This window comes from Stegodyphus dumicola, chromosome 9, assembly GCF_044657685.1.
Source record: "Stegodyphus dumicola isolate Sdum_Otavi_A_Nest chromosome 9, ASM4465768v1".
In the NCBI taxonomy this organism is placed as follows: domain Eukaryota; kingdom Metazoa; phylum Arthropoda; class Arachnida; order Araneae; family Eresidae; genus Stegodyphus; species Stegodyphus dumicola.
Window position 1 is genome coordinate 182,997,453 of NC_140776.1, and position 13,537 is coordinate 183,010,989.

Genomic DNA, 13,537 nt, shown 5'->3' on the forward strand with positions numbered 1-13,537 from the left:
GCAGTTTTTGTCCAATTTATCATATTCTGATTGACGCGAATAATTTCATTAATTCTTCAATATTTCACCTAATTTGCAATTTATAAAGTAATTGATTTGTTTAAGCGATACTCTTCTGTTATCGGTACCGGATTCAGAAACGTATAGGTGTATGCATGGATGTGTGTGTTCATGTATGCATGTATATATGTATATAGTACGTATATATGTATGTGTGTGTTTAATCTTGTAATGCATGTATATATGCATATGCGTATGTACACACACATACACACACACACATACAAGCATGCATACACGAATGCATTTCTGAATTCAGTCCTGATAACAGAAAAGTACAGTTTATGCTTTATTAATAGTAGTAATTATTTCCTTAACTTAAATATTAGTTTCTTATTTAGTTAAACAATACGAAAATAAAACTGTTGCTGCAGTTGATTGGCATTTAGTAAGCTAATTGCAAGATATATATTTTACAGTAGTCAGTATGTTGTTTTTATTCCATTCGGTATGTGTAATTTCTGTGAAATGTATTATTGCTTTATTTCTACACTGTACCTCACGTGTACTAAATTTAATCCACAACTTTCGGAACGCCTCTAGTTCGAGTAGTGAAACCAAAGTAAACGTTTTTTTGAAATGTATGCAAAAATTCTTTCAGTAATAACACATTTGCAGAAGAGACAAGAATATTTCTTCTCGGATAAAACAAATCCGACAAGAAAATTTATTTCAAAAATTGAATTAAATGTACCTCTGAATTGCGGGGAAAGCATAACTAAAAAGCATTTTATGCGACAGTGCTTTTTTTGAGAGGAATTTTATTCGGTATTTTCAAGTAAAGTTAATCTTTGGCTTCAATTTTGGCAATTTCAATCATATCACAGTAATAACCTACATTATAACTCTTCTAAAAGCCATTAGATGGCGCCACAAGCTTACTGCATTTAAGTGGAGCTAAACTAGTGTAATTAGGAAAAACTTCTAAAATCTCTCATATTCGCTTCATGGAACTTTTGAGACTTCAGATGCGACTTTGCACACTAACGGATATACAAATGTCATTTCAGTATGTGCGGAGATGAAATAACTAGATAAAAGTTAAAAATAGGCAAAGGGGCAAACATTTCCATGAAATGTAAACTAAAAAGAATATACTGAAATTATTGAAATGCAGCGTATTCGTATACGTGCAGTTTTGATATCTAGAACTGTGTACTCTTCTCTTCCCTGCTAAGTCATGAAATTATGGTTATCTATATTTGTGGTTAATAACACTGCCAAGTACGATTTCTGTTAATGCGTTACGAAATATTTTAATTTAATAAAAATAAAATTTCGTATTCAACAGAGATATTTCTTATAGAAAGTAATACGTCACGTTATGAAAAATTATTTAAATATTTTTTAAAACGTAACTAACTCTCAGTATTTTATATTCTAAGACATTTTCAATTACAAGGAACGCCATTTTTAATGTCTGTGTGTGGGGGGGGATTTATTTTTTTTAAAGAAAATATTGGGTCAGTTCATAAATTCGAACGCATTTTTTGGTAAATTTTTAAATAATACATATAAAAAAAAACACAATTTAACATTTTAATCAATTATATATTTTCCTCCGTTATCTACAATGTCTCGCCATCTTACAGGCAGCTTTTTTATGCCATTGCTGTAGAAAGACTCTAGTTTTGATGCAAAAAAAAAACTTGAAAGTTCATTGTGTACATCCTGTTTAGAATTTAAAATTTTTTTCCCCAGTAAAAAATTTTGTAAGGCACGAAATAAGTGAAAATCACTTAAGGCAATATCTGGGGAGTAAGCAGGATGTGGCAAAAGCTCCCAGTTAAATTCACTCATTTTTTGAAGCGTTGTTCGAGCCGTATACGGTCTAGCGCTATCATGATGAAACAACACTTTCTTGAATATTCACCAATCGTGGGCGTTTTTTTTTTGATCAATTCTGGGTTTAGACGGCAAAGTTGTTCACTATAAACTTCTGAATGAATCATTTGATTTGGTTCTAAAAGTTCAAAACGTCCTGAACAGGGTTCATCGTCAATGCTGCTTTTTCCAACTTTAAATTTTTTAAACCATTTCTGGGCAGTCCTTACACTAATAGTGTGTTCACCATGTACACTATTCATTTTTATCGCTGCAAACCTGGCAGATTTCCCACACGAAAATAAAAAATGTAGCACAGCATGTTTGTACTGATTATCTATATTAATCTTCTGTGAGTACTAAAATGCGTTCGATATTTACGAAAGTTGGTGATGAACTGAGTAACATCTTAGTCAAACGATGACAAAGTTTTAACAGTTTCAAAATTGTATTGTTTTAGTAAATGCGTCATAGTGAATTCCACGCATACTCTTAATGCGCACGAACTTATGGACTGACCCGATAAAATAAATACAACCAAAGTTGTAATTTGAAAAAGCACTTACGCGTTTTCTCGTCGACCGAAAAAGTTGCAGAGATCCGGGCAAAGTTGCGCCAATCATTCGGGTACAGTTCTGAGCCGTACTTTTGGCTACAGCTTTTACGATTCGTCTATCTCCCTGCACAATCCACTGAATTATGGTGTCCACCGATAACATCGCGAACGAAAACGTCGAGCTACAAAACATCGTGGGAGAAAACATCGCAAAGAGAAACGTGTGTGTGTGTGTGTGTATGTGATTATGGCAAAGCCTCGAGGGCTATCTCGCCTAAGGGGAGGGATGCCTTCGTGGAGGCCTTTCTAAGGGAAACTGGCTCGTATACACGTTACACATGGGGAAAACCACGAAAACGCCCATGCAGCCAGCCCGTTCGCGGGACTCGAACCTCGGACCGAACTACCAGTGTTCAGCGACTTTACCGCTCGGCCGCTGGTGGGCCGCAAAGAGAAAACATCGCAGTTCTAAAACATAGTAATACAAAACATCGACGTCGAAAATAAAGCGGTTCAAAAACTTCGCAGTTTACAAACATTGTCGTCGAAAATATCGTAGTAAAAAAAAAAAAAGTATATACAAATCATCGCATGACGATAACATCGCAGACATGTTTTTTTCAGGTTTTAATAATTGTAAATGGATATTCCCATAATGATTTGTGAGCGCAAGATGTAAAGAAGGATAATTTTTACTTTCACATTTTTTTTATTAACTAATAAATTTTTGCTGAAAAGGTAAGAAGGAAACTTAAGCATAGAAAATTAAATGCAAACTTATAGATTATACTTTTCATGAAAAATTACAAGTATAAACTTTATAAAAAATAATGAGTTATTAATGGCCTTTGTTAGTTAACTATGTCGGTTTAAAATTCTATTAAGTGCTATAAGTTGCCTTAATTTTCTATGCTTACGTTTCCTTCTTATTTTCTCAGCAAAAATTTATTAGTTAATATAAAATATGAAAAACAAATTATCCTTATTTCTATCTTGCGTTCACAAATTATTATGGGAATATCTATTTACAGTTATTAAAGTCTGAAAAAAGCATGTCTGCGACGTTATCGTCACGCGATGATTTGTAAATTGATGATTTTTTACCACGATATTTTCGACGACGATGTTTTTAAACTGCGAAGTTTTTGAACCGCTTTATTTTCAACGACGATGTTTTGTAACACGACGTTCTCGCCTTGCGTTGTTTTCGTCTGCGATGTTTTCGGCTGTAACCCTGAATTATAGTCGCTGCTGCGGAAGTGTTCGATTTGCTATGTAAAACGTCTTTTTTTGCTACTTTGTTAAGCCCTCCAATTTTACCGGAGGCTTTGTTTAGAAACGCTATGAGTACGAACTTCTAGCAGGTAACTGTTCCAATCTGTTACTGTTTTGTCGGCTATATCCACCTGCTATTTTCATCATTTAAGAGAAAATAGTTTTCTCAAATAGCTGTAATTGAACTGCAGTGCAGTTATAAATGGTATTCAATATTCATCGAATTCATTTTTTTTAATGCAAGCGGAAAAAAGTACGAATAACAATTAATCCTTATTCATAGAAACAAAAGGTGCTTGTAAAGAATTAATCGGGGTTACATTAAACAAAAGCACAGATGTTAGGTGGCTCATCCATAACTGGTGTTAGATCGCACTACTTGGCGGCGGTTTCATGATCGACGGGTGTAACAACTTTAAATAATATTAAAATCTTGTAGTTTAAATAATTTAAATAGATGAACATTAAGGTATTTGTGAATGGCAATATTTGAAACCAGACTCGAGTGCCACGTGCGACTCTCGCACGAAGAATGTAATTTATTTTTAAATGTTAGAATATGTTTCCTCTTCTTGTTTGTATGTCGCCATTTTTGAGTGTTAAATAAAAGTTATTGCTGTGTTCCATCATTGGAGTTGCTTCATTTCGCCAAAGAAGCATCACACGGGATTATACGTAAGTACCAAAAGCATTGGACTATAGCAAAACACACTGAAGAAGAAAAATAAGAAAGGGGGGGGAGAAGAATTTACCATTAAAATATCTCTATTACTGTAAAATGAATCTGTGAGTGAGCATGTGTTCGTCGCACTCTGAAGAGACGGTGGCACACAGAACCACCTTATTTTAAACACATATAGTTTTGCACCCTAATATATGCACCTCTAAACACGCAAATTTTAATTTTAGAATTAAAAAAAATATGTACGTTCCTTGTGAATTTATGAAATTTGATACAGTTTCTTCCTCTCAGAGATAGACTGCCACTGCACTATTTTAAATTTCTTGTCAACGTAAACTACAGACATTGCTTTCCAAAGAAAGTATTTACTATCTCTATTTTTTTAAAATCTATTTTTCTATTTTTGTATGATATTCTGAACAAAGCGAAAAAAATTCCAAAAAATAGTTTTAAATTTTTGAATGTAAACAATATTGATCGCGGAAAAAAGTATGTATATATGTAATATAATCTGTAGTATTTTGATAATTAGCCGATGGCTGTAACAGAGAAACTGCTACCCGCCCGGGATAGTGGGTAGTGGCCCTGACTACCGTACCCTGGGTTCGATTCCCAGAAAAGGCATGGATGTTTGTAAATAAACAGTATCAGTGCGGCATGGGAGCACTCTAAATATGCGGAAAGTCGAAAGTCTTCTCGAGAAGTTGATAGTAGGGAAAGAGAGGGGGCAGACCTTCACTTTAGAAACTTTAGGTCTGGACAAGTCCTTTGATTGTTGCTTCCTACCCGAAGATAGACTGGAATTTAAGGCAGATCATAATATCCTAGCTATTCGCTGTTTTGTTCTACTGGAGAAAAACCAAATTAGTTTTTTCCAGACAATAGCACAAGGGTTCCAACCACGAAGGAATTTCATGGTTTTGGGTTTAGTTTATGAATATAAAAATTTACTTTTATTCAAATTTGTTATACGTCAATGTTTTCTATGTTATAAAACATTGATTTCGCACTAAGTGAATTTAAGTTCATACAATATATATATATGTGTGTATGTGTGTGTGTGATGTACCAGTTTTTGTCCGGAATAAATAGATTGGTGAAGAAATATAGATGTAGTCGTAGCTTAAATTATCAGACGATAAGTTTAAAAAACAGGAACCGTTTATTATTGGTCAGGAGAAATAGCAGTTACAAAAATCATATATCCGGAGTAAATAAAAAAGAATTACTAATAACATTTTGTATGAAATTTACTGCATCGTTACATTAAAGAAAAGACATCGATATTCCTTTGCGAGTCCTTTTATAGCATCTGAAAAGGCGGAGCTTCCAAAAAATGACGTCAGCCTCGTCAGCCATTCCAGTTCGCTTTAAATATCTCCAGAACATTCTATAACTGTACGTGTAGAAAAGGCGGGAAAATGAACTTGACTACGGGGCTGTGGATTTAATTCCACGTACTTTCAAATAAGAGACCGTCGCCATTAAAAATGAAAAAGAACATACAGTTAGAATTTTAAGTGTATTATTGACTATGTAATTTTATTATTACATATATAAAGTAAGAAATTTAGAATTAATTTTTCACAAAGACAAAAAATTGAAGTTCATAATTAATAAATTTCAAATAATCCTATAAATGCAACAAAGAATTTTAAAAATGTTAAAACCCAAACTTTTCAAACAAGCAATATCCCATTTAAAATATTAATGAAATTTAAAGAAAAATGAACGTAACAGAAGAGGAATTCAATCAACTTCAAAGCCACTTGAGGGGGAAAGAGCACTGAAACCAATTGAAATCTCTTCTACAAAAATCCTTCCTTTTCTGTATCCAAAATTAGCCGATGAATCATTTCAGTGTATTTTAATTATAATAGTTCGCCCGAAAATTCTGTCCTTGCGTTGATATTCGAGCAGATTAGTGCAGGCCCGAACACGTTTGTCCATATCTGCTTGAGTCAGCTCATGCGGCACCCAGCGATTGAACTTGTACGTCAGGTTTATGCCTAATGGACATGGCATTAACGCCTAACACCTTAGCAAGCTCTCGAGCTGATTGCATACTATTCTTCTTGCTCAAGTTCTCGCTGGCGGGCCTCAGCAACATCAGTAGGTCGGCCAGAGTGCTTTGCATCTTGAATGCCATAGTTCTTGTCTTTGAACTTTCGGTACCAAATCTTCATAGTGTCATATCATACAACATTAGTACCTAAAGCTGTACACATGATTTGGTGACATTCCATAGCTGACTTTTTGCAACAGAACGTGAAGTAAATGATGGTTCTAATCTGGTAACGTGATAGTTCTATTTCAGACACCTTGCACTTAATGATAACGATACTTTTTTACAGATTCCATAGCTTAGTGTTCTAAAGCAAATATCTGTTTTTCAAATGCCAAAAATCGTTTGACAAAATACGATTAAACACACCAACGAGAATTTGTGCAAACGATATTTGCGGTGGCGGGAAACTTTCGTTAAAACCATTTACGATATTTCTCCCGCCTTCCCAGCATGCCTTCGGCGTGTGGTGGTCAGCACGCTGGGCCGGTATTCCAGAGGTCCGTGGTTCGATTCCCGGCGAAGGCGTTGCAAATGTTTCATCTTTCCTGCTTCCAAAAAATACCTAATGTCTTTACAACCCGATATTTTAAAGTGTTGAGGATGGCTGCGAAGTTATTTTAGGTTACAATATGATACTGATAGGACTTTTCTGTAATTTCGGTTATACAGTAACTAGAACAATAACAACAATAATAAATTAAAGTAATTATACCAGATTTAAATGTTACTCGAACGAATAAAATGCCTGTAAAAATGGAAGTATTGCGTACTTGTAAAGCATGTCATTATTCAAAGTATTCCCCCTATGCTTATTTCCTACCTCCATGGCTACAGTTACTCTCTCTTCCTCTTCTGGAAGTAGTTTTATCCCGCATTCAAAAAAGGTGTTGAGAATCTACTCTAAAACCGCTGTGATGATTCTAGGGAATGCAGCGAAGTGTGAATCTGGGCTGTAAGGGGGATGCGACGGTATGTCCTACTTGTCTATACAAGATAAACATTGTGCTCGAAGAATGTTCAAAATTTGGGAACTTTAAATATCTCCAGAACTACTGTCATTACTATTAATTTAACGATAGTTCTTTATGCGTGACGCATTCGATGCTTATTTATCGCTCTCACGGACGCCACATGCCCCTGACAAGATCGATCTTCCATAGGTAACACATGTTGATGAAAACAAAAACCATATACTGTACTATAGGACTAACTGAGCGGAGCTTCCACGAGTGATCCCCGGCGTTTATTGAGAGAAAAATCCCGCCTCATATGTCAATGCAATGTATTGACTACAAATCATGAAACTGATTTTGTAGTAAAATCCTGAACACGTGAATAAATTATATTCTTCATTAAATTCAAATATCCGATTATTTAATATAGGAAGCTTTCACGTTTGTTCTAACGTAAGCTAAGATCTTGTATCCCCTAATAAATGATGAAAAGAGAATCCTGAACATAACTTCATGCTTGTAAAACAAAATATGGATCTTTTCGCAGAACGTTATTCAATTTTTATATGAAGAAAAGAAAGTTTTCTGTAACGCCTTAAAAGATTTAAGTTATACCTAATCTCTATATATAATAAAAGAAAGAGTCTGTGTGTCTTTCGTTAGCGCTGCGCGTAAGCTAATAGACCCACGGCAACGAAATTTGGTACATAGGCGTATCTAGACAAGAGCCAGTGCACCTCGAAGCGATTTTTTCGAAATTCGAATTCGAATTTTTTTATTTTATGTTTTGTGACGAAATCGCGTCATTTTGAGACATAATGGGCTATAATAGGAAAGAGAGATTTTACTCTACACACTCCATTTTCACATCGTCATGAAACGTAGGCACTTAGCTCTTTTACGAACTTAATATAAATTTCGTGTTTCAATAAATCGATTTAATACGAATTTATTTAACAAAGGGAGTTTAACACCTTTTCAACGGGATTTTTTTCTAAAAAAGTTTATTTTTAAAAATGTACAGTTTATTTTTCTGTGATTTTTTCCCACGTTAAGCTTTCATCCTTGCGACTGCTTTTACAAAAAGAATTTTGGAAAAATGATAATATTTTGTATTTAAAAAAAAATTTTTATACGAAGCTTCCGAGTACACTTATCGCATCATTTTGAATAGTTTCATTCTCTTAGAAATATGGGTTTGGCAACAATTTTTCATCGTATTTCTTATGTCACTGTTTTTAAGAGATTGGCATATTTCATTGTCATTTTTTTATATATATTATACATTTTTATTGATTTTTTTTGATAAAGTTGTTCTGCAGAGTAAAATTCTGCGCGGAATTTTATATTTTTTGAATTGCTTTCATGTTATTTTTTGCTTATTTCACTGTTTATAAGATATTGAAAAGTTTTCCATAATTTTTTTTTTCTTCAACGGAAAGTTGGTTAATTTTTTTATTAGGATAATTAATATTTGTATTAAGGGATATAGCTTATTTTATTGTAATTTTTTCTCTTGAAAATAAATAAAGATAAAACATCATTAATTATACTTTACTTTTCAGAATTTTTTGTTTTTTGTATTCTTTTATGTTATTTATGGCTTATTTCACTGTTTTTAAGATATTGAAAAGTTTTGAGTGGTTTTTTTAGGAAAGAAAGTTCTTAACCTCCTTTATACCATTTGAGTTCTTAAGATTTTGCAAAGGGAAGTTTGTTAATTTATTTATTAGGATAATTAATATTTGTATTAAGGGATATTGCTTATTTCATTGTAATTTTGTTATATTTAATAATTTGTTTTTAAGAAGTTGTTCTGCAGAGTAAAATTCTACGCAGTTTTTAAATTTAACGTTTGGTGTTCCCTTCAGCCATTTTTCCGGTACATTTAAAAGCCGGACGAAGGCTGCCAGCGAAGCTGCTAGTGCATTTATAAAGTTTAATGATTGGATTTTTTTTTAATCTATTCCCTGTCATTCTGCGAAACAATAAACAGTAGGAACAATTATTATCACATCTAAACTTGCTTCTGTTTAAATATTGTTCTCTTAAGGCGAGAAATTTGTATGGAATTAGGTGTTTGGCTTTACGCAAATCATATCCACGGCTACTGATTGAATGACAAAAAAGCAAGTTTTAGGATCGATTTTTTTTGGCCAATCATAGCGATGTTATCGAACTATAAATAGCAACAAATTATTACACATCTCAACTTACTTTGTAGAGTCATAAGAAATTTTTTTGAAGTCAGAAAGCTGAAGAAATTCGCAGTGCCAGCATTCGAACTCCGGGCCTTCCGAATACGCATCGGGTGTGCTTCCAGTTACATCACGACCCAAACAGGAAGAAAATATCTTATATACTCCCCCCTTTTAAAGCGGCGAATGGAGATGACTCAGTCGCCAAATGCTGGTGGTGAAGCATTATCGTACACCACCTTCTTAGTTCGAGTACCACTTGTAGGATCATATAAAATTTTTTTCGAATTCAGGAAACTGAAGACGTTTGCACTACCCTCGCCGGAATTCCTTTGGACCCCCCCCCTCCCCGAATAATTACACACCAAAGGTATGTGGAAAGGAGAGAGAAATTCCTCATAACTTCTATTAAATCCACTTAAGAAAAAAGTTTTTATGTTGTCTAGTGTGTAGCGTTGCGCGCCTCCAACTTGCACGCAACCAAGGGGTGACTGTGAAAACTGGATAAAATACAGAGTCTTGTGAAGGGTTTAAGTCCCTTTTTATTCAACGTAAAAATTACAATTGCGTGCTCTTGACGCTCACAGACTGCGCCCACTCGGCGGTCAAATAAAAATAATAACCTGAAAAGAAACTAAAGACAAAACTCTAACTACGAGGCTCTCTAAAATAACTAACTCACCGCGTTTTACAATACCGCTGCTAATTCAGCAGACTTGAAGCTCACTTGAACGATTAACACTACTTCCCGCCAAGCACATAGGCCGAAACGCGGGGTTCTTCAATTTCTCGCTAACTACCTCCGCGCTCGTGAAGTAAGAATATCACACACCGAACTCGTTTCCCTTCTATTTAAATCAGAATACTTCCGCTGATAATTTGAATCCTTGCGCGTTCTACTCAAATTTACATATTCTGGCATTGGCAGTTCCAGGGGAAAGTAAGGCTTGACAGGAAAGATAGTTTAAACTTAAAATAAATGTTAGTTAAAATAAATATAAACCCTACAAGTGTTTGACTTCATGTAGCTCACATCTGCCGTTATTGAGACTGAAAATTGAGTTTTAGGACTGAATTATTTTAATCAATTTCAGCGAAGCTGTCAAAAGATAGAAAATAGCAATAATTATTAGCACATCGGAAATTTCCTTTATTTAAATCTTATCCACTTAAGGAAAGAAGTTTTAATGCACTGTTCAATTTAATGTAGTTGATATCCGTCAAGAAGAAAAATCCTCTTCATCAAGCAGCTTATGCGAATAAAAATACAGCTTTTCTTAATAAAGCCCCTTATTCACCAGATTTGGAACCCGAGGACTACTTTGGTTTCCCCAGAAATGAAATCTTACTTTAAAAGATACATATTGAGAGTATTTCTGAAAACTGTAATGAAAGGATGAAAGATTTTTTAAAAGGTGACTTCTGCAATCCAGGAAATTTCTTCTGGATGTTCTACTTCAATTCAGAGGATTCAGAAAGTGATTTCTGGCCAATATCCCGCAGTTCTATGAACGTGCCAAGCGATACTTTCAGAACAACTGGATTATTTGGATAAAGGCAAATTATTCGAGGACTTTTCATATAAGTGAAGGAATGCCTAACGCTCGTATCCCCATTACAGATGGGAAAACACCATGAAAACCCCTATGCCTGCAACCCGTTTGCTGGGATTTGAGCCGCGTCAAACTACCAATGCTCAGTGATCTTACCGCTCGGGGCCGGTTAGACATGCACAGAAGGAATAAATAGTATAAGGTTTGCACGTCAAAGAACCGCAACAGATCTCCACCAGTGTTTTCTCTGATCTCGTCTATATAGTATGCGGTATTCTCTCCCTCCTTCCTGCATGCCTCCGTGGTGTAATGGTAGCACGCTTGGCGCGTATTCGAGAGGTCCAGGTTCGAGTTGTGGCGAGGGCATTGCTCATTTTTCATGTCTCCTGCTTAAAAATAACCTAATGACTCTAGAAATAAAAACGGAGATCAAAATTTATTAATTTTTTTAGATCTCGACTTTTTATGAATTCAGCCTAAAATTATACTTAATAATTTAGTCTATGTGCAAGTGTATTTCATAAAATAACATAATACTATTTTGCTATTATCGAATGAAAATAAGAATTTTGTTGCATTCATTTTATCTTTATCAGTTTTGTGCATTGAAAGAATTAAGTTACTATTTTGCTCATGCGAAAGTTTACTTTATTTCATAAAATAAATAAGAAAGTTTATTTTATTTCATTTAAGAATTTTTTCCCTTTGGGAATCATCTAATAAAATAATTCGTTTTCATTTTCTTCGTCCTTGGAAATTAACCGTTCTTAAGAACTCGCTAAGCCTAATTAGTTGTCTAGACTCCTGAAAGAATATGTAATTCTTTCATTTCGCTAATTTCATTGTAAAATGATTTTCAGAAAAATATCAGCCCATAAGAATCAATGAAATAGCAGAATTCCTCAAAATACTAAGCTAATGTTTCTTTTTCAGTTGATATTTTCTTCTGGAATTTGCACTTTTGTTCAATGCGTTGGGACTAGATTTGTATTTTAGTTTGAAGCCAAAACTAGAAGTGCTATTTTTGAAGACCCACCTCCTTTCTGCTTCGTATTGGACGACGCGGAAAGTAACGTCAAGGTCACAATTCTTTTGAACAGATGGTGCCAAGTTTGATGGCAAATTGTGTTCTAATTTTGCAGTGCAGAGAAGATTCGTTATCAAGAAGCAATGTGGAAGGATTTCCATTCAGTTGCAGATGAACAGAATTTATTTTGGTTGTTTGAAGTCTTTGAGGGTATCATGTTGCCTTTCATCATATATTTACATAAAAATATTAAGAAAGAAAAAAAAAAAAAAAAAAAAAAAAAAACAATCTGAGAATTTTGGATTAAATTTGTAACACCTTGAAGAAGAGTTTACCATTAGAATTAAAAAAACTTAAGAAATTATTTCATTGGTTTTAATTAAAAAATAGCACTCCTGCTGGCAGCTCATAAAACTTAGACGTCGAACAACAAGAATTTCAATAGAAACATTTTCGACGGTGTCTCTGTAATTCTTTTTTGAATGTAAAATGGTGCAAAAAGTATATAAAAAAATATTCAAAAGTACATCGCGGAAAAAAAAAAAAACGCAGTTTATACTTCCCGTTCTACTGGGTCGATTGACGAAATTCAAATTGCTTTTTTCATATCTCGAAAGCGCGACTTAGGATATGTATTATATTTATATATAGCATTGTTCGGTACTATTCTGTTTTGAGGGCCGTAAAAAAATTGCAGCGAAAATGTACGCGCAAAAGCGCCAAATCTAGCAAACGCGCCCATTTAACAGCGCGCCAAATCTAGCGTACGCGCTGATTTCAGATTGCGTAAGTTTATATAGTTCTATATTTCTTGAGACGCCATTGAAATACTAGTTTAATTTTTAAATACTTTTTTGATTTTAAAACCTTTTTTATATCCTATGGATTTAACAATTGCCCATGACGAAAAGTCGGCAATAGAATTTTGGGTAAAGTGCAGAATCATCCACTGCTTGACGCGCTTTTAAGAACTGCACATACTTCGGTATCCATGTGCACATCGACCTATTTTCACTTAAAAAAAATCCTAGAATTGCACAAAAATGGCACTGCGCACACCCTTGACATTATCTATGTACACATCGACCTATTTTCACTTAAAAGTAAAGGAAAATTGACAAAAATCTAATTGTTTTTACCCTTGTAAAAAGCGGCGAACAAATAAGTGAGCGATTCTGCACTTTACCGAGAATATTTTCAAAGAAAAGGTATCATTCATTATAGAAAATTACGTTTGAACAACCAATGAGATGAAATTATGCTTTAGCGATAAGTCGGTAGCGAAATAGCGATGCAGACATCCATTCAGTTATGTTTAGCACTTTTTATATAAATTATAAT